General features: G+C 40.5%; 1 protein-coding gene across 2 annotated transcripts in view; it reads left to right on the top strand.

The window, feature by feature from the left end:
• raraa (retinoic acid receptor, alpha a) overlaps positions 1-27339 on the top strand; it is a 161540-nt gene that overhangs the window by 4988 nt on the left and 129213 nt on the right. The window contains exon 1 of one of the 2 annotated variants that reach the window (XM_087783370.1): positions 12690-12708. The exons of the other annotated variant lie outside the window; for it this stretch is intronic. The gene's annotated coding sequence lies outside the window, so the exon portion shown is untranslated. Of the gene's footprint in view, positions 1-12689; positions 12709-27339 lie in introns of those variants that run through there. 2 annotated transcript variants of the gene reach the window in all.

Genomic DNA, 27339 nt, shown 5'->3' with positions numbered 1-27339 from the left:
TTAAACACACTTTATTAAAATACAAACCATAAAATAATTAGCAAGACAAAATATATATGTATATATATATATATATATATATATATATATATATATATATATTGAAACGATACGTTTTACAATACAGCGTTAAAGCTCTTGTATCCTCTCGTCCCCAGCCATCACCAGGATCTAATGATATCTAATTGTTTCTTTAGTTGTGGAGAACGAAATGACTGTTGTATCATGTTTAATTGTGACACAAAAATGAACAAACGCAATTAATATTTACATGTTAATTGTAGTTATTCCATACACATTTTTTTGAAATATAAACAACAAAATGACCTATGTTATAAGTAAAATATAATTTATAATAATAATAATAATAATAATTGTATTTATATAGCGTAATTACAAAGTGCTTTAAATAAAAACAAACAACTACATTTAAAAATGCATTAAACATCACAGTAATAAAAGAAGATAAAACAAACACACTTTGAAGGTGTGTAGGCCAACACAAAAAAATACAACAAATGATACAATGCTCTTCAACATCCCTAGAGTATCGTTCCAAACAAAAATATTTGTGATATATCGTCGTTTCTTTGAACATTATTACCTCCATTCTGGTCGGAGTGACTGCAGACGAGTCGTGATGTGTGTGTGTGTCGGTGTGTGTGTGTGTGTGTGTTGACAGGAATGCAAAGCTGGCATGTGGGCATGTGGTGGCGAGTGTTTATGGGATGAATCGAGACGTGTGAGTGTGTGTGTGTGTGTGTGTGTGTGTGTGTTCATGCTGGAGTGAGAACCGCAGCAGATCTACACGAGTGTATAAATCAAACCAGATGATCGAGCCTCACTTTGCCATGTATGGAAGGAACATTTCTCTTCTTCCCTCCACCCACCCGCCCGTGGATCTGCGAGGGTCTCGTCTTCCGCAGACCGAAGGTGTTGCGAGACGAGCGACACATTTTAATAAGCAAGCGGGCTGTAATTCAGCAGCCGGGGCGGGAGATTAAGCTGATGGATGCTCGGCCCCGTCGTAATGGCTCAGCCTACGGCTTCTGGCCCAAATTGGTGGTAATGAAAGTTTTGTGCAAATTGAGATGGAGGGAAACACGACGTCTCTCTTTCGTCTGCTGTGTCCAGATCTCTCCATTCTGTGTCGTGACACCAGTCTTTCTCTGTGTTGATCAATGTTGGACGTAGTATTGTTGAGTACTTGACTCTGGTGTTGTGATAGTGTAGTAACAAGTATATATGTGTAGTATTGTTGAGTACTTGACTCTGGTGTTGTGATAGTGTAGTAACAAGTATATATGTGTAGTATTGTCCAGTACTTGACTCTGGTGTTGTGATAGTGTAGTAACAAGTATATATGTGTAGTATTGTCCAGTACTTGACTCTGGTGTTGTGATAGTGTAGTAACAAGTATATATGTGTAGTATTGTCCAGTACTTGACTCTGGTGTTGTGATAGTGTAGTAACAAGTATATATGTGTAGTATTGTCCAGTACTTGACTCTGGTGTTGTGATAGTCTAGTAACAAGTATATATGTGTAGTATTGTCCAGTACTTGACTCTGGTGTTGTGATAGTGTAGTAACAAGTATATATGTGTAGTATTGTCCAGTACTTGACTCTGGTGTTGTGATAGTGTAGTAACAAGTATATATGTGTAGTATTGTCCAGTACTTGACTCTGGTGTTGTGATAGTGTAGTAACAAGTATATATGTGTAGTATTGTCCAGTACTTGACTCTGGTGTTGTGATAGTCTAGTAACAAGTATATATGTGTAGTATTGTCCAGTACTTGACACTGGTGTTGTGATAGTGTAGTAACAAGTATATATGTGTAGTATTGTCCAGTACTTGACTCTGGTGTTGTGATAGTGTAGTAACAAGTATATATGTGTAGTATTGTCGAGTACTTGACTCTGGTGTTATGATAGTGTAGTAACAAGTATATACAGTATTTTTAGTATTATCGAGTACTTGACGCTGGTGTTGTGATATTGTAGTAACAAGTATATATGTGTAGTATTGTCCAGTACTTGACTCTGGTGTTGTGATAGTGTAGTAACAAGTATATATGTGTAGTATTGTCGAGTACTTGACTCTGGTGTTGTGATAGTGTAGTAACAAGGATATATGTGTAGTATTGTCCAGTACTTGACTCTGGTGTTGTGATAGTGTAGTAACAAGGATATATGTGTAGTATTGTCGAGTACTTGACTCTGGTGTTGTGATAGTGTAGTAACAAGTATATATGTGTAGTATTGTCGAGTACTTGACTCTGGTGTTGTGATAGTGTAGTAACAAGGATATATGTGTAGTATTGTCGAGTACTTGACTCTGGTGTTGTGATAGTGTAGTAACAAGGATATACTGTATGTGTAGTATTGTCCAGTACTTGACTCTGGTGTTGTGATAGTGTAGTAACAAGTATATATCTGTAGTATTGTCCAGTACTTGACTCTGGTGTTGTGATAGTGTAGTAACAAGTATATATATGTAGTATTGTCCAGTACTTGACTCTGGTGTTGTGATAGTGTAGTAACAAGTATATACTTGTGTTGTAGTATTTACAGACCACATGACTCTTGACGAAGTCGTAACTGTTTTCATTTGTTTTGAAGACATTGAAGATCGATCGTGAAAACAGCATGAAACAAACTTAACAAACAATACAAAGGGTTGAAAAAAAAATGAAAGAAAAACTATAGTAATGATCACAATCATGGTAACAATGACTGTACATTGGTATTAAAGTGTGTTGACTGTTGCCCAAAAATGTGTCCAAACATCAGGTAAAAAAGCTGCTGTATCCTCTCATCCCTAGTCACCATCAGGATCTAAAGAGATGTCACTGTTTCTTTAGTTGTGGAGAACGAAGTCCTTCATTCTTCGTTTTCGTGGACTGTCGACCGGAATCAATGCACGCGTCGTGATTTTCTCCATTTCAACCTCCTTTTTATTCTGCCGGTGGATGTTTACTTCTAACCCCCATCCCTCGTTCTTTTGGACCATCCCTTGTCTAGAACCAGTTTGTCTACCTCGGGTCGGGAGGTCTCGTCTGAACGGCTCTCTTGTTGTCAGGACAAATTTATCTGGATCCACGGAGGGACGGAACAACTGGGCCAATAACTGTCTCCTTCTACCTCCATCTCTCTCTCCTTGTGCCGCTATTTCTCTCTCCCTTTGTTTCTCCCTCCATCCTCCCCTTCGCTCGCTTCACTCCATCAAATCACTTCCAGCCGCCGCCACAGGGACGTCAACCGGCATGTTTGGTATCCGTGGAGATTCTGAGAAGATTCCAAATAACATTTTTACTGCAGGAATGATTTGAAAGCTTTGATTGACACTTTCATAGGCTGTCAATAACCAATAGTTTGTGATCAGAACACGTCCACGAAGACACACGTGAGTCAAGTGACTCGTGGTTCGGAACAAAACTCTATATTTACTTCATAAAGTAAAGAAGATGGACCCAAGCGGTGAACGTTGAACTATTGACTGCAACATAACTTAACCCGCAACAGTAACTATTAATAAATAAATTGAAATAAAACATTTGTATATGTACAGTAAAGATATGGTATCATAGAAATATATATTTTGAAATATCAACTCTCTTGACTCGCATGTAGTAAATGTTCTTCTTCTCCAAGACGCAGTAAGTTCCTCATCATGACCATGTTTTCAACTCATTACTTTATAAAGTTGCTCTGAAATCTGGGCGAACGAGAGGTTACGAGAGTCCATTATGACGTAATAATGGCTTCACTCCTCCTCCTCCAGCTGTAATCACGCCCCGCTTTGTTTATACAACGAGTCCCTTGGAGGTGGAGACTTCCAGGATTGATGGCTCGCGGTGACAAACCTCCATGTTTGACCAATCACAGCAGAGTGGGTGTGGTTATGGTCGACAAGATTTCATCTCCAGAAAGTGTTTTCAGTGGGCGGAGCTTAAGATACTTTTCTAATGTCAATATTTCAATGAAAAGAGAGTTTTGTACAAACACACACTGATGATACAATAGAGTCACACATTACAACAACACACGCGTACACACTGATGATGCAATAGAGTCACACAACAAAACAACACACACACACTGATGATACAATAGAGTCACACATCACAACAACACACACTGATGATACAATAGAGTCACACATCACAACAACACACACTGATGATACAATAGAGTCACACAACACAACAACACACACACACTGATGATACAATAGAGTCACACATCACAACACACACACACTGATGATACAATAGAGTCACACATCACAACAACACACACACACTGATGATACAATAGAGTCACACATCACAACAACACACACTTACACACTGATGATACAATAGAGTGACACAACACAACAACACACACTTACACACTGATGATACAATAGAGTCACACATCACAACAACACACACTTACACACTGATGATACAATAGAGTCACACATCACAACAACACACACACTGATGATACAATAGAGTCACACATCACAACAACACACACACTGATGATCCAATAGAGTCACACATCACAACAACACACACACTGAAGATACAATAGAGTCACACATCACAACAACACACACTTACACATTGATGATACAATAGAGTCACACATCTATTTAACACACAATATTCAATTTAAAGTAATGGTTTTTCAATCCTCATGATCTTGTGCTTCATAAGTCCTTCTAATAGTGGATGTGTTCTCACTGGTCAACATCATTGATCTCAATAATTGATCGGTGCAGTAATGTTGGTCATGTGACTTGAACCCTCAGGTGCTGCACGTTCGTACCTACAGTTCCTAGAGAATACGAAGCGTGTTTAGTGCTGAACGAAGGTTATTCTAATTCATTTGGTAAAGATATATTTAAAAGAAGACACAGTCAGCAACACTTTTTTCTTTTAATCTCAGCATGAATTATTGAAGCTCCTCACGCATTAAATAATGAACATTATTTTAAAATGAACAGAACAGGGATTATATAAGGTAAAGAAACTGGAACGACAACCTCAATTGACACTAGTTTTAGTGAAGGCAGAAATGTGCCTCTTTATGTTCGTTAATGTTTCCAAACTATTGACTACAGTCTCTGTCGTCGTCTGTATCGTCACATGACGATCTGTATCGTCACATGACGATCTGTATCGTCACATGACGATCTGTATCGTCACATGACGATCTGTATCGTCACATGACGATCTGTATCGTCACATGACGATCTGTATCGTCACATGACGATCTGTATCGTCACATGACGATCTGTATCGTCACATGACGATCTGTATCGTCACATGACGATCTGTATCGTCACATGACGATCTGTATCGTCACATGACGATCTGTCTGCTCTACATACTCGTGGAAATCCCCCCCCGAGAGCCATACATACTACTGACGTCTCTCGAATGTTCCGATTAGTTTCACTTCACCACCAGTGTCACGCATGCATGTGCTGGGGTTAGTAGAAAAAACCTGATCATATCCTGGGGGGGGGCCACGGATTCTTTATCCATTTTTTCTTTTGTGGTCCGAGCCTCGAGCGTGAGTCACTTCCTGTTCTTTCAAACATACAAATACAAGTCAGTAAGAGGTATTTGTAAAGTGCCTTTTTTAAGACCAGGGTCACAAAGCGCTTGAACAATAAGGTCCGGAAGCGTGTTCAGGAACCATCAGTAGATTCTGATCCACAGACCTCAGAGCCCGAGCTGGGGTGTAAGTCTGGATCAGATCACTGATGGAAGGTCTGACCATGAATAGATCTGAAAGTAAGAACCAGAATTTTAAAATGATCCTGAAAGAAACTGGCAGCCAGTGAAGAGTTTTAAGGATCGGAGAAATGTGAGTTCTTCTACTAGAGCGGCTCAGAATTCTGGCTGCAGAGTATTTTGTATGAACTGCAGACGAGACAGATCCTTCTTGTTTAGACACCGAAATAAACTGATACAATAGTATAAACGAGACTATTGTGTCAGAGTTACCGTGGCAGGTGATAAAAAGAAAAGAAGGGCGCAGAGAGAGATGTTTAATCAATAATCTGAACCATTTTTCTACCGAAGAAACTTGTATTGAGTAGCCATTAATTCTGATTAAATTGTTATCATGTATTTTTTAAATTTAAAAAATGATCCTGAAAGAAACTGGCAGCCAGTGAAGAGTTTTAAGGATCGGACAAATGTGAGTTCTTCTACTAGAGCAGCTGCAGGCGAGACAGATCCTTCTTGTTTAGACACCAAAATAAACTGTTACAATAGTGTAAACGACACAAACACATGGATTATAAACTCCAGATCGTGTTGTCACATTATTTTCCTAAGTTTAGAGATTTTTCCTCAGTTGAAAAAAACAGTTTTTGGTCCAATTCGAACTAAAGATGTGAAGGACACAAGATTGAAATGGATGAATCCAGAAGGTTTCATGGTCCGTCTCATTCCTCTAAACTCTTCTCAAAGTGGTTTCCCTGACGTCGACTCCAAACACTCGTGAACACGACGTCGAGATGCAGGACACGACACAATAATGCGTTTCCGTTCTATCGCTCTGCCGTGTTTTCGTTTCCACACCATTCGTCCGGACGCGCAGCCGTCCCGAATGATGCGGCCAAATGGAGAGGCGGTAATGAAAAACACCGGGAGCCTCTGAGTAGTTCTATCTTCTCCCGATGATATTCCCTCTCGCCTCGTAACATCGGCCGTGGATGAAGCCATGAGGGGCGAGAACGGAGCCCCGTGATTCGCCCCCGCGTACGTCGGGCTTGTAGCTGATGGCGTGGGCCGTCTGCGTCCCGCTGGCCGCCGGTGAATAAAGGTGTGTTGAGAAAAATGATCGGCGCGGGGAAAAAAAGGGGAAGGAAGTGGAGCGCCGGGGCTGATGGGAAAGAGAATGATGGTAGCGCCGGTGTCAGGAATGGTCTGAGGTGGGCGAGCGGGAGGGGAGGATGAAAGGAGGGCTTGACTGATTAACCTGTTTACCTCCCTGAGAACGCTTCGGGCTGCATTCTGATTAAAGTTCACGCCTTCATCGGTCAATGTCACCCGCCCCCCCCCCCCAAAATAAAACGTGGAGACCCCGACAGACACCCTCGGCTTGGATTGCAGATTCATTGGTACCACTTTGTCATCTCTGGGCTCATCATCTCCTCATCGTTTCCCTTCTTCCTTCACTGAAGGTTTCTCCATATGTGCTGACTTAGTATTCACGTCCTTCTCCTTCCACTCCTCCCACCCCGGCTTCTAAGCTCTGCTAAGCCTCTTGTCCTCAAGGACTTCTTCTACTTCTGCTTCTCCGCTACTTGGCTTGTTTTTTACCTTCTGTGTCGTTGCCTTCCCCAACCCCGGAGCTTTTAGTACCTGCAGCCATGATACGATTACACCCGTTGGAAAAGGGATGTGATATTGTCGATGGCTGTTCTAAAAATACCCCACCGGGGGGCCCGAGCGGCCCCGGCACAGCGGAGGTTCTCGGGGCTGTAGTCCCGGAGCCGAGGGCGAGGCGGTGCCGCACCTAATGTTCTGGCCGCTCATGCACAAATGTTGACACTTTAAAAGCTTTTTGCACCGTCTTGACACAGTGTGACGGCTGTCGAGGTTTTTTTAAACCAAAAGGACTGAAATGACTTTACTTTTGGTGCGGAAGAGATGAAGTTGTTTGAAAGTAAAATGATGGATTTCTTCTCCTGGATAACCTAAAGTTAAGTTTTTTACTAAAGTAAAAATCTAGATGAACTCCTTGGACCAATTACATTATTTTTCATTATCATTTTCTGGAAAAACACAAAATAAACTGCTAGTGTTGGAATTAATTTTTTTCAAAGGTCAACTCTCTTGACTCACATGTAGTAAATGTTCTTCTTCTCCAAGACGCAGTAAGTTCCTCATCATGACCATGTTTTCAACTTATTACTTCATAAAGTTGCTCTGAAATCTGGGTGAACGAGAGGTTACGAGAGTCCATTATGACCAGTTTTCAAATGAACTAGCTGAAAGTTCAGTTCACCAGTTTTCAAAGGATCTAGTTCAAAGTTCAGTTCACCAGTTTTCAAATGAACTAGTTCAAAGTTCAGTTCACCAGTTTTCAGAAGGACTAGTTCAAAGTTCAGTTCACCAGTTTTCAAATGAACTAGTTTGAAGTTCAATTCACCAGTTTTCAAATGAACTAGTTCAAAGTTCAATTCACCAGTTTTCAAAGGATCTAGTTCAAAGTTCAGTTCACCAGTTTTCAAAGGATCTAGTTCAAAGTTCAATTCACTAGTTTTCAAAGGATCTAGTTCAAAGTTCAATTCACCAGTTTTCAAAGGATATAGTTCAAAGTTCAATTCACCAGTTTTCAAAGGATCTAGTTCAAAGTTCAATTCACCAGTTTTCAAAGGATCTAGTTCAAAGTTCAGTTCACCAGTTTTTAAATGAACTAGTTCAAAGTTCAATTCACCAGTTTTCAAACAAACTAGTTCAAAGTCCCTCATCATGACCATGTTTTCAACGTATTACTTTATAAAGTTGCTCCGAAATCTGGGCGAACGAGAGGTTACGAACGAGAGGTTACACAGCAGTTTTTACATCCATTTTAAAGGTTATATATATCGGGGTCAAAGGATTTTTTGGGGTGTTCCGTCCTCCTTCGTTTCTGGTAAATCTTTGGTTGAAAATGTTTCTCATCAGCGACGGTTCCGCCGCGACCGACACTGGTTTCTTTGTGAGCACATGTGTTCGACACGCAAAACCAATCCATGTCAGAACATTGAATTCAAACGGTGTCGTTGGCTCCGAAAGAAGCTTCACCGGAAAAAAAAAACCTCCGACCGCGAACAGACGACGATTGTCCTCATTGTTCTCGTCTATGTTTGCGGCGTGAAGAAAAAATAGGTCAGCGCCGTGTTCTCTGGCCGATGGTGCCTCCCGATAATTCCGCCCTTAAAAAATGGTGTCTTTGTTCACCTGCTCTTCTTCTTCTTCTTCTTCTTCTTCTTCGCTCACGATCCGTGTTGTGGTTCTTCCTGCCAGCGAGCTTGACTGGAACCACATGAGCGTTTGGCCTGTCGAGTCCTGCCTCTGCACACTGTCCTTCTTGTTCGTCACAAAACCCTTTTTTTTCTCCCAGGCTGCAGCCGAGATGCCAAAGTCAGCATTGGTTCCATTTGTTGGCCTTTTCATCCGTCTTTTTTTTTTAATGTGCACAATAATTTCACCACAACAGCCCCATTCTTGTTTCATCCGACCAAACCATTGTCCTTGAATGCAACACAGATGCAGGTCTGAAGGCAACACAGGGATCTGGCTCCGTCTCTGCAGCATGTTGCCAGTGGCATGGATAATGTTATCTAAGGAAGGCAAAGTTTAACGTTATTTTATTGAATTATTTACTCACATTTTGGTCCCAACTTCCCTTAAAAAAAGTGACGTCGGTTTCATGGCAGCGGTTCGTTTTTTTATGCTATTGTTCAACATTTAGAATTCATGATGAAATGTTGGATTTGACGATGAACAGATTCAAACAAGTTAAAGATTGAAACATGAAACGGTTGTTACCTCAGACTGTAACCTTATACGATTATAACTAGGATTATTACTTATTACCCGAGACGTCAACTCACCCTTAAAAAGTCATATAAATGATGATTAACTTTATATATATATCAATAAATATTATTAGCCCAATATCCACAGTATATAACACACCTGAAAATATATATACCAAAAATATATACAGTACACAGATGTTTATTTTATATGTATTTTGAAATGTATGTTTCCATTATAAGGGAGTTTAATTAACAACATAAAATGGTTTCCTTCCTTTCCCTCATCATGACCTGTTTTCAGATGAACTAGATCAAAGTTCAATTCACCAGTTTTCAAATGAACTAGTTCAAAGTTCAATTCACCAGTTTTCAAATGAACTAGTTCAAAGTTCAATTCACAAGTTTTCAAATTGAATAGTTCAAATTTAAGTTCAACAGTTTTCAAATGAACTAGTTCAAAGTTCAATTCACCAGTTTTCAAATGAACTATTTCAATTCACCAGTTTTCAAATGAACTAGTTCAAAGTTCAATTCACCAGTTTTCAAATGAAATAGTTCAAAGTTCAATTCAACAGTTTTCAAATCAACTAGTTCAAAGTTCAATTCACAAGTTTTCAAATGGAATAGTTCAAAGTTCAATTCACCAGCTTTCAAATGAACTAGGTCAAAGTTCAATTCACCAGCTTTCAAATTAACTAGTTCAATTCACCAGTTTTCAAATGAACAAGTTCAAAGTTCAATTCACCAGTTTTCAAATGGAATAGTTCAAAGTTCAATTCAACAGTTTTCAAATCAACTAGTTCAAAGTTCAATTCACAAGTTTTCAAATGGAATAGTTCAAAGTTCAATTCACCAGCTTTCAAATGAACTAGGTCAAAGTTCAATTCACCAGCTTTCAAATGAACTAGGTCAAAGTTCAATTCACCAGTTTTCAAATGAACTAGTTCAAAGTTCAAGTCCCTTATCATGACCATTTTTTCAACGTATTGCTTTACATAGTGGCTCTGAAATCTGGGCGAACGAGAGGTTACGAGAGTCCATGATGACATAATAATGGCTTCACTCTTCCAGCCAGCTTTATTCATGCCCCGCTTTGTTTATGAAAAGAGTTCCTTGGTGGTAGAGACTTTTGGGATTGATCATGTGTGGTGACAAACCTCCATGTTTGTCCAATCAAATGAGAATGGGTGTGGTTATGGTCAACAAGATTTAATCTCCAGAAAAACTAAACTTTACATTACATCAAAAAGCCCAGAAATGACATGTTTATTCATTTAATACAACAATGACATAAAACAAACACAAAAATAACCCAAAGGTGCTTCATTAAGTGATTTAATAAAACACTTTCCTTGAGAAAAAGAATCACGATAACTTGAAACAACTCACATTAACAATAGGACTTCCTGTTACTGTCACCATGGAAACGGTTTTATAAACAACACGGACATGTTTGGGGTCAAATTTCAAACGTTTCCACCTGATAAATAATTCAGTAGCTTCGCTTCGTGATGTGCTTGACTTTGATTTGGCTTTTGAAAGTGGATCCAAAATATCTGTATGATCGCAGATCAGACTCGTCTCTGGTCGTACAAATACAGCTCAGTTACGATGGTTATCTTCAGAGTAATGTGTTCTTTTTAGAGTGATAGACAAAAATGTTTGTTCATTTTAATGTAGCGACTGGAGCTCAGTTGTCGTCGTCTTCATCTTCGTCCAAAAAGACACTTAAAAACATCCAAATACCTCCATACTGCTCGTCTGTAACGTCCATCTTGGATTGAAGACACGAGAAGAATTGTTCTTAAAAAACGTATCTAGAAAAATATAAAGACATTGAACATCAGGATTGTTTAATTTTAAACATATATCTAAAAATATGTTTTCAAGTCTGTATCGGGTCTTGGAAACATTTCCTTTGCAAGAGCGCAAGTCATTTTTAGTCTCCACCTGGTGTGATGCGACCTTAAGATGGCGTGATGTCGGAGACGGCAGCGTAAAGTTACAGAGGGAATGACTATGACTGTGCAGATACTTAAAGGCTGTTTTAAAGGTTTTTTATTTTTTAATTTGATCAAGCCGTGTGACTGATACTGGTGACACATCTTTCCTCGACTTATAGACGAGTGCAGCCTTTACATTTTTTATTGGTTCATTTGTTTATTTAATGATCTTCACCTTCAACCTTAACCTAAGAAATTGGATCAGGAGCTGAAAGTCTGAGAGTTTCAACATTTAAGAAACTTTAAAAAATGAACTTTTTCAGAACAATTTCTTATGTTGTGGTCGAGTGTTGTCTCTACACTGCTTTACAGTATTACAGTACACACTGAAGGACAGTGCACTTATTTGCCCAGTGCTCAAAATTAGGGAAGTACTGTCTCAAATCAAACTCTGCTGCTACACACTAACAGGAAATGACTCGACAGCTTCTTCTTCTACTACTTTTTAACACTGATCAACCAGTCGTTGAAACACTATCACTGACACTTGACAACACTTTTATCCAATAGAAACAAGTTATTCAGTTGTGTTTCATTGTGTTATTAATGTCGTTGTGTTGTTTTTGTGGTAAAACTAGTGTTTTCTGGAGACATTTACGTCAGTATCTGCTCCGAAGACGTGTCGTCAGTGACGTAGCTTCAGTTTAGCTTCAGTTTAGCTTCAGGTTTAGCTTCAGTTTAGCTTCAGTTTAGCTTCAGTTTAGCTTCAGTTTAGCTTCAGTTTAGCTTCATCTACGTCACTAAGATGGAGGTCGTTGAGGGTGGAAAGTGTCCATCGATACACACTCAATTTTCTGGCCGTTTGAGTGCACATAGCGCACTACATTTTCGCACACTGCTCATCGTGACGCATTTGTGCACTCAAAAAATATGATTTGGGACACCCCTCTTGTTTCCGTCGCCACAGCAGGAAGTCTAGTCTCCATGTCACCATCAATAATGTCGTGGTTTTTAACAGACTATTCTTTAAAAAAAAAGAAAATTGTATTTTTTTCATTACATGCATCAATCCTGACGAGTCCATCGTGTTTTTCTTCCAGAGTGAATTGTCGATCCATGTCCTCAGCTGCGTCCGCAGACTGATCACAGTGAGTGGCCATTACTGGTCCACGAGGGCTTTAACCCCGCAGGGGTGGGGGGGGCAGAAGGAAAAGGCTTAGGTGAGTCCACTTCAGCCCAGACAGCCTCCATGGTGTCCCCGCAGCATGTGATGGACTGATTTAATCCTACTGATGGAGCTCATAAGACACGGCGAGAGAGCGATGGTCGGGCAAACGCATTGACCTCAGCCTTCAGTCATAAATGTGGACATAACAGGGACGTCCATGAGTGTGTGTGTGTGTGAGGACCAGAGGTCAGCCGTCCCCTCGCCGTCCTCAAGGTTAATGCGAGGCTGACAGCGGCCGCCATTAGTGCGCCCCCCCGATATCCACGCCGCCGATTCATCCCGGTGGCAGCAGTGCATTAAGATGTAACGGCTTCGCTCCCGAGTGTCACTCGATCCCCCCCCCCCTAAAGATATTGCCTACATCATAATTCCACGTTTCCTATTAAGTCCTATTGTCCATTAAAGCGATTCCGTTATCGTCTCATTCGCACGTGTCAACTCTTCCTATATGTCATGTAATTGCATTGTCTGTTAATTGAAATTCCCCCTTATATTGTCTATATGGTCCATAAACGGGACAGGATCCCTTGTTCCTAAGTGCCGCCGCCGCCGTTCACCGTCGGCGCCCACCTTCAGAATTGGACACAAAAGAAAGACGAGGGGGAGAAAACTAACGCCGTGAAAAGGATGCGCCGAGTCTCGAAACCGAAACCATTTTGAAATCTCATTTACATTTTAATTTAAAGACATTAAGCAGATGCTCCGATGGAGTGCGGGGTTGATGTTTGGCGTTTCCGCTCAAGGACGTGTAGGTGAGGCTAAATGAACGCCGTTAGAACACGAGCCGTCGGATCCTCCCGGTGCTTTTTATGGTCGCGGTCGCTTGTAAGTATTAGGCAGATGTTTACCGGGCTGTTGTCGCGCAAGTGATGGATTCAATGTATATATATATAGTGCACAAATGTAGTATTTATTCATGTGTTTATTTTGGAAGGTGAAAAACAAAGAAGATAATGGTCTGAGGAAGACGATGGTTTTGATTTTCTTCCTTAGCAAACACCGTCAAAAATACACGGAGAAATGCTTATAATGCAGCTTTACAGTCCAAGGAAACAACATATATAACCTGCACTTGTCTATAAGTCTGACAAAGATGATAAACTGACACATGGTTGGATATAGAAACGGCCTTTACATGGCAGCACAGTCATAGTCAAGGGTCATTGCTTTTGGTTCCTCTAAAAAGCTTTGGTTTTTTACGCTGCCGTCTCCCAACATCTCGCCATCATTTTGTCGATGCCGGGCTAAAGGTAAATATCTGCAGTTTTCTTTAAATAAATCAAATTAAATAAAGCGAATAGAGATGCATTTCAAACCTATTACACTCTTGTCCAGGACAAGAGTCGTGACGCCGAGGATTTGCAGGGAATTCAAACGTATACGATGTTTCCGGAGACTAGTTGGAGACGTTTTTCAAGTCAAGGTCTCAGAGACGGCGCCCAAGCAATTTTAAGTTTGCAACGATAAGATTATACCTTTATCTTGGCATCAATTAATTGATTGTGAGATGTTGGAGATGGTAGCGTAAAAAAAAAACTTAAAGCGAATCTTGTTGACCATAACCGCAGCCACTCTGCTGTGATTGGTCAAACATGGAGGTTCGTCACTACGTTTCGTAATTTTCCGGAAGTCTCCACCTACCAAGAGACTCGTTGTATAAACAAAGCGGGGCGTGATTACAGCTGGCTGGAGGAGGAGTGAAGCCATTATTACGTCATAATGGACTCTCGTAACCTCTCGTTCGCCCAGATTTCAGAGCAACTTTATAAAGTAATAAGTTGAAAACATGGTCATGATGAGGAACTTACTGTGTCTTGGTGAGTGTGCAGGGAATTTTTAGTCTTCACCAAGATACTACCTTTATCTGGGCGATATGTTGGAGACGGCAGCGTAAAAAAACATAAAGCAAAAAGCTTTTTAGAGGGGATAAAAGCAGATGAACCTTGTCAGAAAAATACAGTATTTTTTGTTACATTCACAAACATTCCAGTGAGATAAAGGTTGTCTTAAGACCATAAACAAACTTTTAAAATTGTAATGTTCTTTCCAAATCCCTTAAAAAGAGATTTATGACTTAGACTTAGACTTAGACTTAGACTGCACTTTATTGATCCCTTTGAGATGACACTCTCAGGGAAATTTCTGGGTTTCATGGTCAGCAAGTGAGATAACGCTTAGATATAATGTACTGAGAAGTAGAAAAAAACAAGTCCAGATCCTGACCTTGCGTTCATCAAACAACATTTGTCTAAAGAGGTTAAAAAAACACTAGGATCTAGGTATCTAGATTACCTAGGTAACCCAAAGTGTGGTCTTCAAGGCAGGACAGGTTCCCCCTGGGTGGTGTTGTTTCAGGGCTGAGTGGATAAAGAGGATTATCTGCAGTTTCTTTTGAATAAATTGGACACTTATTGTGAAAAATGTATTAGAATGTGTTTTTTAATGGCACTGTGAGGAGAGGGCTTCAGACGGAGTCCCGTCGGAAGAGTGATGGTGTTGTTGAGTCATTGTTGGCCGGCTGCCGATCAATCAATTAACCAATCAATAGTCATCTGCTGAGCGCCTCAGGACATCTCCGAGAAACACTCAAATCAATTGCCTCGGCCTCAGACGTATACACAGGTGTGTAAACCCCCCTCAACACACACTTTGATTGATACAGTCGCCTTAATCTCTCCGCCGTCCATGTTTCCTGGTGTCGTGTCTGAGAGAAGCAGTCGAGTGTTGTGTTACAAATACTACACTTTACAGTGCAACTAATGCTGTGTGTGTCTTGAATTAATCCGTGTGTGTTTCTGTCTGTACAAAATAAATATTGACATTAGAAAATGATCTTAAGCTCTGCCAACTGAAAACACTTTCTTTTTCTGGACATGAAATCTTGTTGACAATAACCACACGCACTATGCTGTGTGGAGGTTTGTCACTACATGTCATCAATCATGGAAGTCTCCACCTCCTAGGGACTTGTTGTGTAAACAAAGCAGGGTGTGATTACAGCTGGCTGGAGGAGGAGTGAAGCCATTATTACGTCATAATGGACTCTCTTAACCTCTCGTTCGCCCAGATTTCAGAGCAACTTATAAAGTAATAAGTTGAAAACATGGTCATGATGAGGAACGTGAAAACTGGTTAATTTAACTTTGAACTAGTTCATTTGAAAACTGGTAAATTTAACTTTGATCTAGTTCATTTGAAAACGGGTGAATTGTACTTTGAACTCGTCCATTTAAAAACTGGTGAATTGAACTTTGAACTAGTTTATTTGAAAACTGGTGAATTGAACACTGAACCAGTTCATTTGAAAACTGGTGAATTGAACTTTAAACTAGTCCATTTAAACTGGTGAATTGAACTTTGAACTAGTCCATTTGAAAACTGTTGAATTGAACTTTGAACTAGTCCATTTAAAAACTGGTGAATTGAACATTAAACTAGTTCATTTGAAAACTGGTAAGTTGAACCATGAACTAGTCCATTTGTAAACTGGTGAATTGAACTTTGAACTCGTCCATTTGAAAACTGGTGAATTGAACTTTGAGCTAGTTGATTTGAAAACTGTTGAACTTTGAACTAGAAATAATTGTTCCTCTTTGAAAGTTGTTTATTTGTGTGATATATCCTCATCAGTATCGGGTCATCATGGTCATAACCTGGTACCGTACGATGCCTCTCAGTACGAAGGACGACGTCCCTCCAGCTGTTGATTCATTCCATCAATTGTTTCGCATGCGTCCAGCTGTCGGCTCCACCGGAGAACACGGTGACGCTCATATCACCGCCTGTGATATATATGCTAATGCTCCATCCGGATTAAACGTCCGTGTGTGCGACCAGAATCGCTTTCTAATCTCGCAGCTCTCGTGTGTAATTGCCGTGACCCGTGGTCACCAGTGGGTTACACACACACACACACACACACCCCCCCACACACACACACACACACACAGTGATACAGTACGTAGCATATGTGCGTGTCACGGGGAGGTCATAGCATGACAATAACTCAGTGGCGTGCCTCCTTCATTTGCATTGACCCACAAACCTTCACGTAAGTGTTGCACACGCATGCACACAGATGTGCTGAGTGTATTTACTCGTTCTCTCGTGTTGATTCTAGTGTCGACATCAGTTCGAACGACTTCCCTCTGTGTTGTTTCTGACGAGACCAAAGGGGTTAAACTAGTGAGGTGTCGATGTAGCTTCATGAAACAGTGTCATATTTTTCAGAGGACAGTAGGGGGCGCCCTCAGCTTAAAAATGTGTGTTTAACACTTTTAAACAAACGATAAACTCAGATCTTGTTTAAAAATACACATTTTACTTGTATATAAGTGAGAATAGAACAGAGTTTACATGTCTGTCTGAATCCTATCTGAAGCACAGCTGTTAGTTCGCTGTTATATCTTGGTCGATGTTTTACAAGCCGTTTTCACCATCAACAAACATGGATGAGTTATTATCCTCAACATCTAGGTTGATGTTTAAACCTTCATACACCAGTTTCTGGCACAAATACATCTCTAATCTTTACATTCCTTTATCGCACATGCAGTAGTGATGTGTCGATGAAGCTTCATGAAACAGTGTCTTATTTTTCAGAGGACTGTAGGGGGCACCCTCAGCTGAAAAATGTGTGCTTAACACTTTTAAACCAACGATGGAATCAGATCTTGCTTAAAAAGACACATTTTACTTGTATAAAAGTGAGAGTAGAACAGAGTTTACATGTCTGTCTAATTCCTTTCTGAAGCACAGGAGGTAGGGGGCGCCCTCACCTTAAAAATGATTTGAGGTTTCAATAGAATAGCTTTTCAAAAGCAATAGATTATAGAGCAAAGAGTGACATCTAGTGGACTCAGGAGATAATGACACTGTTTCATGAAGCTTCATCGACACATCACTAACGTACAGACATGTATTACTGCTGGTGTTTTCCAGAGGAGGAGTGAAGCCATTATGATGTCATTAATGACTTCGCTCTCGTAACCTCTCGTTCGCCAAGAGTTCAGACAAACTTTATAAAGTAATAAGTTGAAAACATGGTCATGATGAGGAACTTACTGCGTCTTGGAGAAGAAGAACATTTACTACTACGAGTCAGGAGACTTATTTGACCTTTAACACTTGACAATGACAAAAAATAAAGTAAATCTTTCCTTTTATTCCCTCATTTATTTTAACAGCTGAGATTATACTTCCCACAGTTCCAGTCACTCTCACAGGTGAGTGTCAGCAGCCTGGTTTTTAAAGTGACATTCTGACAATTTTTTCAACAGCAGCAGTTTTGTACACATGGAAAACATGCTGGTACTGTTGCGAGAAACCACTGACGGTCCCTTTTATTTTTTCTTCTTAAAGGGGGCGCCCCCCGCAACATCTTGTTTGATCCTTAAGCGGGCGAGCGCCGGCATAAACAGGAAGAGGCCCGGCCTTCTAGTGCGTCATTCACTCTCGTGTCATCGGATCTTCTGTGTTGAAATGTGCGAGTGTTTCGCATAACATTGTTAGCTCCACATCCTGCGTCTGACGGCGACACAAGGCTTTTTGCACACAAATATTTTTAAATCATAAAACACACACAATATAAGCACCCGCAACCCAACAACCCGCAAACCCAACAACCCGTATCCAGGGGCGGATCCTGAGGAGAAGTGACACCGGACCCTCTCGGTCAAGGTGCAGGTCTAGGCGTGTGCACGTTTCACATGTTTATAGACATGAAATATGACAGCTCAAGTGTTTTGGCTACGGACGTTATACGTGCGGCTGCGTATGTCAGCGGGTGTTGTGCTGTTGGAGCCCCCTGCTCCGAAATATGGAATTGATTTGCCTTGGGGGCCCCTCACGATAAACTGGAACAGGTCTTGATGCGTGGAGTGTAAGGGAACCTCACGAAGAGAGCCCGAAGGACACCCCTCGGATCGTTGGAGCCGAAGCTGGATGATGCGTATTTGGAGATATAAGTACAGATTCTTTCCCACGACGGATCCACCGTGACTTGATGTTTTAAAGGCGTTGAAAGTTGCATCACAGATGCAAGAACCGACTCGATACCGCAACAATCAGGCGCTCGCTTCCTCTTACCGTTAGCATATTTGTTTTGGGGATGCTAACATTAGCATCCGTGCTTTTGTAGCTTCAACGCTCGACTGAACCTCAACTCCTCGTCCAGTTACAAAACTATTATACTACTATAGTACTACTACTACTATAAATACTATAACCACCTAAGGCGGGGCTCAGGAACCTTTTGGACCGAATGATTGACGCCATATTGTGTTTAATTAAATTGAATTTTCTGATGTACGGTGGCGCAGTGGTTAGTCAATAGCCTCACAGTAAGTAAGTAAGTAACTAGAAGTAAGTAGCTTAAACAATCAAAACAATACCCAATAAAATATATACTTAAAAGATCAAGACAACACCGAGAACAACACAGGAGTCTCAGAGAATCAAGAAAAAGCCTGCACGAATAAAAAATGTCTTGAGAAGGTTGTCGGTTCGCTTCCAGGTGGGGAGAGAGTAAACTTGTTGCATGTTCTCCCCGTTTTACGTGGGTTTACTCCGGGCACCCCGGTTTCCTCCCACAGTCCAAAAACATACAGAGGTCGATTGGGGAAATTGTGTGTAGGTATGAGTGTGTGTGTGAATGGTTGTGTGTCTTTGTGTGCGATAGACTGGCAGTCCTTTCCAGGGTGTCCCCCTGACTTAATTTGAGTCAAAAGGACCCCATAGCTGCCCAGATTGCCAGCAAGAGTTTCACTCCCTGTTCCTGTATTAAACCTAGAAATATGACCATTTAATGAAATAAACATAATGAAGAAATAAATAAATAAGAAATAATAAGGGGTGCTACTTTAAATATACTAAATATTAATATGGCTCCACAAATTTTATATTTTATTTTGAAATCAAAAGTAGTTGAAGAAGTGACATTATTTCCTTTATTTGTAAAAGTCTGTGGTGCTTTCAGCTAGCTAACTAACTTAACTAATTAACTAGCGTGAAACGTTATCATGAGGGAAAACCTTGAGCTTACTTACTTACTAACTAAGTCACTTAGTAACTTACTAACTAGTGTGAAACGTTAACATGAGGGAAAACCTTGAGCTTACTTACTTACTTACTTACTAACTAAGTCACTTAGTAACTTACTAACTAGTGTGAAACGTTAACATGAGGGAAAACCTTGAGCTTACTTACTTACTTACTAACTAAGTCACTTAGTAACTTACTAACTAGTGTGAAACTTTATCATTGGGGAAAACCTTGAGCTAACTTACTTACTAACTAACTAACTAGCGTGAAACATTATCATGAGAGAAAACCTTGAGCTAACTTACTTACTTACTTACTTACCAACTAACTAACTAACCAACGTGAAACGTTATCATGAGGGAAAACCTTGAGCTAACTAACTAACTAACTAGCGTGAAACGTTATCATGAGGGAAAACCTTGAGCTAACTAACTAAATAACTAGCGTGAAATGTTATCATGAGGGAAAACCTTGAGCTAACTTACTTACTAACTAACTAACTACCATTAAACGTTATCATGAGGGACGACCTTGAACATGGGGCGAGGATGAACCCTTGAGTTGCGCCGCTGTGTCGTTCAGATCCAGATCTCAGGTGATGTTTTTCGGATCACGCTGAAAAGCGAGGGCACGTCGAACCTGCCGAGGCAGAAACCCGGCGAGTGGAAGACGTGTGCGTTTGCTGGGAAAGAACAACAAGCTCCGAGGACCTCAGACCACGGGAGGCATGACTCACTCGGGCTCTTCCCCTCAATTACCCCCTCGCTCCTCCATATTACTCTCTTATTCTTCACCGTCTTATTTCCTTCGGGGCATTTATTCCCTCGATCTTCTTTTCTCTCCTTCTGCTGAAATTTCGATCACTTTTTTTTCCTCCCTTCTAGATCGAGCACACGCCCCTCCGACTTAGCTTCCATCCCGGGTTTTTCTTGCAGGCTCTTCCCCTCTCACCTCCCTGCGCTCTTCATATTTCATATTAAGCAACCCTTTCCATGAAGCCAGCTGTGTCAACAATAGGGACCGGCCCTCCATGTTTTCACAGAAGTAGAGAAAAATGCAGGGAAAAAAAAAAAAAAGCGAGACACAAGGAGCTCCCCGAACACCGTCGGTGATCTATAGCCCTTTGTCTTTTTGCAACCTCCTCGGAGCGAACGCGTGACTCTCCGGGCACGCTGTTGCTTTTCTGTGCTGGTGTGATGCGAGAGATTTGTGTTACCATAGCCTCCTGCAAATATTGACTTGTGTTAAATATCAACTGTTATGGGAGGTTTTTTTCTTTGTTTGTTTTTTATTTAGATACAACCAGATCACATGCCTCGTATTTTAAAGGGGGGAAGAATCACTTCAACACTAGTGTGAGCAACGTTCAGATTTTATTCCACAGCTGGCACCGAGTCACATATTTCTGCTTTTCTTTCTTTTTCTAATGAGAATATGATGGCAGACCATACTCAAGGCTATTTGGCAGCGAATAGGAAACTGTCATTTTTTTTCACCCAAAAAAAAGTAGACATGTTTTCGGTACGTAGTCTTGTGCCGCCCGCACATGCCCTACTTTTCAAAAAAGTATCATTAATATCGCGCTCGCACACCATGTTTGTGTTGCTGTTTGTGTGTGTTTTGTAAGAGACGTGTGACCAACGATTGGAGTTTAGCTGAACATCTAAGCCAAGAAGGACAAACTTTTTCTATTGGGGGCAGTTTGTAAAAGAAAAATTGTGACAGGAAGGACTTAAGCGTAAAAATGTATTGTTTTTATATAAAGCCACACATAACCAAATGACCAGTGTTGTGTCTCAAATCACATTCTTCTCCTAGTGCACTAGTTAGTATGCATCAGGATAGTGTACGTGCTAGCTAGTACTCAAATTCTCCACAGATAGTATGTCTCAAATCAAACTCTGCTGCTACACACTAACAGGAAATGACGCGACAGCTTCTTCTTCTACTACTATTTAACGATGATTTCAACCAGGTGTAGGAACACTAGTGACCCCTGCTGGCAGCACGTTTGGTTTGGATCAAGAAATATGAGAAACTTTATATTGGTGAGATATTTACGCTGGTATCAGCACCGAAGATGTGTCATCGTCCTACTGCTGCTGAAAATACACCTGTATATATTTATATATATATATATATATGACGTAACTTCCGTTTACAACGTCAACCTCACTAAGATGCAGCCTTTTAGTGTAGAAAGTGTCCATCGATCCAGACTTAGTTTTGTGGGCGTTTTAGTGACAATTTAGTGTGCATAGAGCACTAGAAATACTAAGTTTAAGTACGCAAGTATGCAATTTGAGACACAGCTCTGGTTCTTCACAGAACAAAGAAAAAATCAGTAAATAAATCACACAATTTGTTAAATATAAAATCAATGAATGACCTTCTCTAGATTATATACAGAAGAAAAGTCAGGAAATATAGATTTAGTCACTAAAAGGTTGATATCTTTTTTAACACAGTCCTTCTTAGAGAACAAAAAAGTATTTTGGTGAAGAATATAACAACAAAAACATACACTCTTGGTTATTATTTATCTACTAAATTATTTACCTCCCAAAAATGGATGGTCATGCACTGCACTGTATATGGAAAAAAACAAAATGTGTCTCTGGGGTTGTTCTGGGGGCTGTGCCAAAATGGAGGTGGGTCGGGGGACCACTGATCTATGGATGTAGAAGATTTGTTGTTTTGTTAGAACCAAACCCTGGAGACTGTGTTAGAATTTTACTTCGCTCCGCGGCCTTTTGCATATTTCACTAAACCAGCATTTTCTTTTCAAATCATTCCTTTTTCTGCTTCCTATGTTAACACCACGGGGAGAGTTGGTTCTTCTGAGCAACTTAACAACAAAAGAACACTAGTGATGTGTCGATGAAGCTTCATGAAGCATCTAGTGAGTCCACTAGATGTCACTCTTTGCTCTATAATATATTGCTTTAAAAACCTATTCTATTGAAACCTCACATCATTTTTAAGATGAGGGCGCCCCCTACTGTCCTCTGACAAATATGACACTGTTTCATGAAGCTTCGTCGACTCATCACTAAAGAAAAACAGAAAAGTAGTGGGTTTTTGACCTTAAATTGTAGAAAAAGGTTTGTCCAAATGGACAAGGATGGATTCAACTGCTGCAGAAAAGGTATTTTAGTCCAAAGATGACGACCATTTCCTTCCTACACTTGAAAAGATAAAGTCATAATAACATAATCCACTAACTGACCCAATTCTAAGACTGTGTTGAACTTAACTTAATTTTACTTATCATTCATAACAATCATTTAAAAGATGTTGGAATAACCAAGGTTTTGTGTTCCAGATAACAGTCTATGTTTTCGATACTTCGAAGAAACCTTTACTTTGAATTTGTTCATTCGTTCATTTTCTATACGGCTAAATCACTTATGTGGGTCGTAGTCTATCTCAGTTTCTCTGGGTGTTAGGCAGGGGACACCCTGGACAGGACGCCAGTCTGTCACAGGGCACACAAAGACACACAACCATTCACACACACACTTACGATTTCCCCAAGTTCTCAATCAACCTCTGTATGTTTTTGGACATTGGGAGGAAACCGGAGTAAACCGCCCCTTTGAGTTACACAACTTTATGAAATAACAAAAAGAAGAATAAACGAAACCAACAACTATTATACCTTCAAACAGTGTTTAAAAACCTTCAAGTATAACAACAAACCGAAACATTTTTCTTATTAATGTGTAAATAAATAAGAAATTAATCAAATAGTACACATTCAAACAGTAGTGATGAGCAGCCTTTAGCTATAAAAGAACATGTTTTCATATTTTCTTTGCCTTTCAAAGAATTATAAGACTCTTGGCTGCAAAACAACGGAACCAAAAGTGTTTTTGTTTTATTTTTTTGTGCTGGTACTGAGTCGACAACCCAACTAAAACCTGAAGATTATATTCATGCTTAATTATAAGAAGTTTCTGGATCTTTAATTCAGCGTTTTAAACTCTAGTTAAGCCCAGGATTTATTGGTGTTTGACGGACAGCTCGTGTCTTTGGTAAAAGTCCAGCTGTAAACTCGCGTGCAGGAAGTGAGTTCGCACCTCGCGGCGCCGACCGCACGCCGATCATCCCGGAGTTTATTTTTTGCTTCTGCAGTGCTTGGTGGCATTTGAGGTAATTAGAGTCTGACCTTTCGAAGGTGAGGCCGAAATGTCAACCAGGCTGCTCCGCTGACAAGTGGATTCACCGCATGGAGGGGGGGTTGGTGGGACGATGGGGGGGGTGGTTGGCAAAACGACCGAGGATTCTCACCGACGATGATGTGCACTTAGCACCCTTTAGCCTTCGGAGAAAGTTGCTCCGTGACCCGGAATGACCGGCTCGACACAATTCTGAGCTGTTGGAGCTTGAAGAGGTGATGTTTGTCTAGTGTTAGTCAAATACTCCATTTTTTAGGGTTTTGTTTACGTTCATCATAAACTACATGAAACGGCACCGAAATAGAAAGTCTAGATTCCAAGGATTTTTGGACAAACGTTACCAATAGAACTAAATAACGATGAACGACTCGGGTTTTCATACACACACCAAATACGTCAAAAACATGATGTTGTTGTTAGTGATTATGGCACAATGTGGCCCAAAACGTTTTTGTGTCAATCACAGTGGAAGAACTGCAGCGTTTTGGAAGTAATATCCAATGACATTTAGGGTTAGAGTGACTAGAGGGAAATTGATGTATTATTTAAACGTTTAATCAAAGTAAGTAAGAAGTTATTTGTAAAGAGCTTTCATAGACCAGGGTCACGAAGCGCTTTAATGATCAAAAAACAATACACAGTTAAAATATATACTTTAAAAGGTCAAGACAACATAGAAAACAAACACAGAAGCAACAAGATAATTAAGAAAAAGCTCAAATAAAAGTGTCTTGAGATGTTTCTCGAAGGAGTCAGTAGATCATCAAACACAGATGTTTCTCGAAGGAGTCAGTAGATCATCAAACACAGATGTTTCTTGAAAGAGTCAGTAGATCATCAAACACAGATGTTTCTTGAAGGAGTCAGTAGATCATCAAACACAGATGTTTCTTGAAGGAGTCAGTAGATCATCAAACACAGATGTTTCTTGAAGGAGTCAGTAGATCATCAAACACAGATGTTTCTTGAAGGAGTCAGTAGATCATCAAACACAGATGTTTCTTGAAGGAGTCAGTAGATCATCAAACACAGATGTTTCTCGAAGGAGTCAGTGGATCATCAAACACAGATGTTTCTTGAAGGAGTCAGTAGATCATCAAACACAGATGTTTCTTGAAGGAGTCAGTGGATCATCAAACACAGATGTTTCTTGAAGGAGTCAGTAGATCATCAAACACAGATGTTTCTTGAAGGAGTCAGTAGATCATCAAACACAGATGTTTCTTGAAGGAGTCAGTAGATCATCAAACACAGATGTTTCTTGAAGGAGTCAGTAGATCATCAAACACAGAGATGGTTCCAAAGCTTAGGAGCAACAGTCTTGAAGGATTTCTCTCCTCTGGTCCTGAACCGTGTTCAGGAACCATCAGTAGATTCTGATCCACAGACCTCAGAGCCCGAGTTGGGGTGTAAGGCTGGATCAGATCAGTGATGTAAGGAGGAGCCTGACCATGAATAGATCTGAAAGTAAGAACCAGGATTTTAAAGCTGATCCTGAAAGAAACTGGAAGCCAGTGAAGAGTTTTAAGGATCGGAGAAATGTGAGTTCTTCTACTAGAGTTCTGGCTGCAGGGTTTGTATTAACTGCAGGCGAGACAGATCCTTCTTGTTTAGACACTAAAATAAACTGTTACAATAGTCTAAATGAGACAAACGCATGGATTATTATCTCCAGATCATGTTGTGACATAATTTTCCTGAGTTAAGAGATTTTTCTCAGTTGAAAGATACAGTTTTTGGACAGTTTTTTGCAGTGTTGAACTAGTATTTGTCAAATACAACACCCAGGTTTCTCAGGCTCAGTTCAACATACCCTACATGGCCATTCGTTTTGCAAGTGAAATTCTGTCACCGTGAACGGACGAAGGTGAAGGTGAACGACCAGCAAGTAATCTCAGTTTAAATCGAAGTCGTCGACATAAAGTCCATTTTTATGGGTCATCGTGTCATTCGTTCGTCTCTCGCTCGCATCCTGTCGTTCCATTAGTAACAATTACTAGTTTTCTTTCTCCTCGTGTGGCAGAATCCTCAGATATATCACATATTCACTGTGCGACTGAGCTGTTGACAACCACCCCCCCCACGCACACATATGCACCGGCGGAGACACTAACAAGGTCCAAACACAAGTGTCTTGACTTGACATGCGGATTCAACTCCAGAACTTGAGGTCGGGTGACACTTTCAAACCTGCATCTCCACACATGACTGCACATAATTCGAGACACTTGTTGACGTTCTTATCGCATCCATATTCATCGCCGTGCATCCGTCCACACATGCCCACACTCGACCGTGCGCATTCCTCGCCGCACTGTCACGTTTGGCTTCCGACATGTATATATCCTCCCACGCCGCTGTCCTCATGAAAATTTCAAGGCATCACGCTCGGGCGGCTTCCATTATGGGCGCCGCGGCGATGAAATGCTGCCTGGCTCCGTGGAACACTCTGTTCTGAAAGAGACGAGACTGCGACCCGAGGAGACGCGACGGTTCTCCTTCGTCGGCGTAACTCAGTTTCTTACAAGTCAGAGTAGAAATGTAGTGAATGTGGAAGATGATTGTATCGTGTTTGTTAGGCTGAAGACTTAAGTAAATATTAGTAAATATTTATGACCTTTTTTTCTCTAGTTTGGTCAATGATGTCCATTGTCTCTTTAGACACGACTATATACGCCTCATTATTAAGTACTGGTCGTTAATTTTCAAACCCACTTGGGTGACCTTAGAGAGACCCCTAAAGGTCAACTAATGTGTTGATGTGTGTGTGTTGTTGTGATGTGTGACTCTATTGTATCATCAGTTTGTGTTTGTACAAAACTCTCTTTTTATTGAAATATTGACATTAGAAAATGATCTTAAGCTCCGTCCACTGAAAACACTGTTTTTCTGGAGATTAAATCTTGTTGAGCATAACCACACCCACTCTGCTCTGTTTGGTCAAACATGGAGGTTTGTCACTGTGCATCATCAATCCCGGAAGTCTCCACCTCCAAGGGACTCGTTGTATAAACAAAGGGGGCGTGATCACTGCTGGAGGAGGAGTGAAGCCATTATTAGGTCATCATGGACTCTTGTAACCTCTTGTTCGCCCAGATTACGTAGCAACTTTATAAAGTAATACATTGAAAACATGGTCATGATGAGGGACTTTGAACTATTTAATTTGAAAACTGGTGAATTGAATGTTGAACTAGTTCATTTGAAAACTAGTGAGCTGAACTTTTAACTAGTTCTTTGAAAACTGGTGAACTGAACTTTGAACTGGTCCATTTAAAAACTGGTGGATTGAACTTTGAACCAGTTCCAGAGTTTTATACAAACACACACTGATGATACAATTGAGTCACACATCACAACAACACACACTTAAATCAACACATTGTGGAGTTTTAAGAAAT

The sequence above is a fragment of the Callionymus lyra genome, chromosome 2 (assembly GCF_982586985.1).
Source record: "Callionymus lyra chromosome 2, fCalLyr1.hap1.1, whole genome shotgun sequence".
Lineage (NCBI taxonomy): Eukaryota > Metazoa > Chordata > Actinopteri > Syngnathiformes > Callionymidae > Callionymus > Callionymus lyra.
This window is presented reverse-complemented; position numbering and strand designations above follow the sequence as displayed.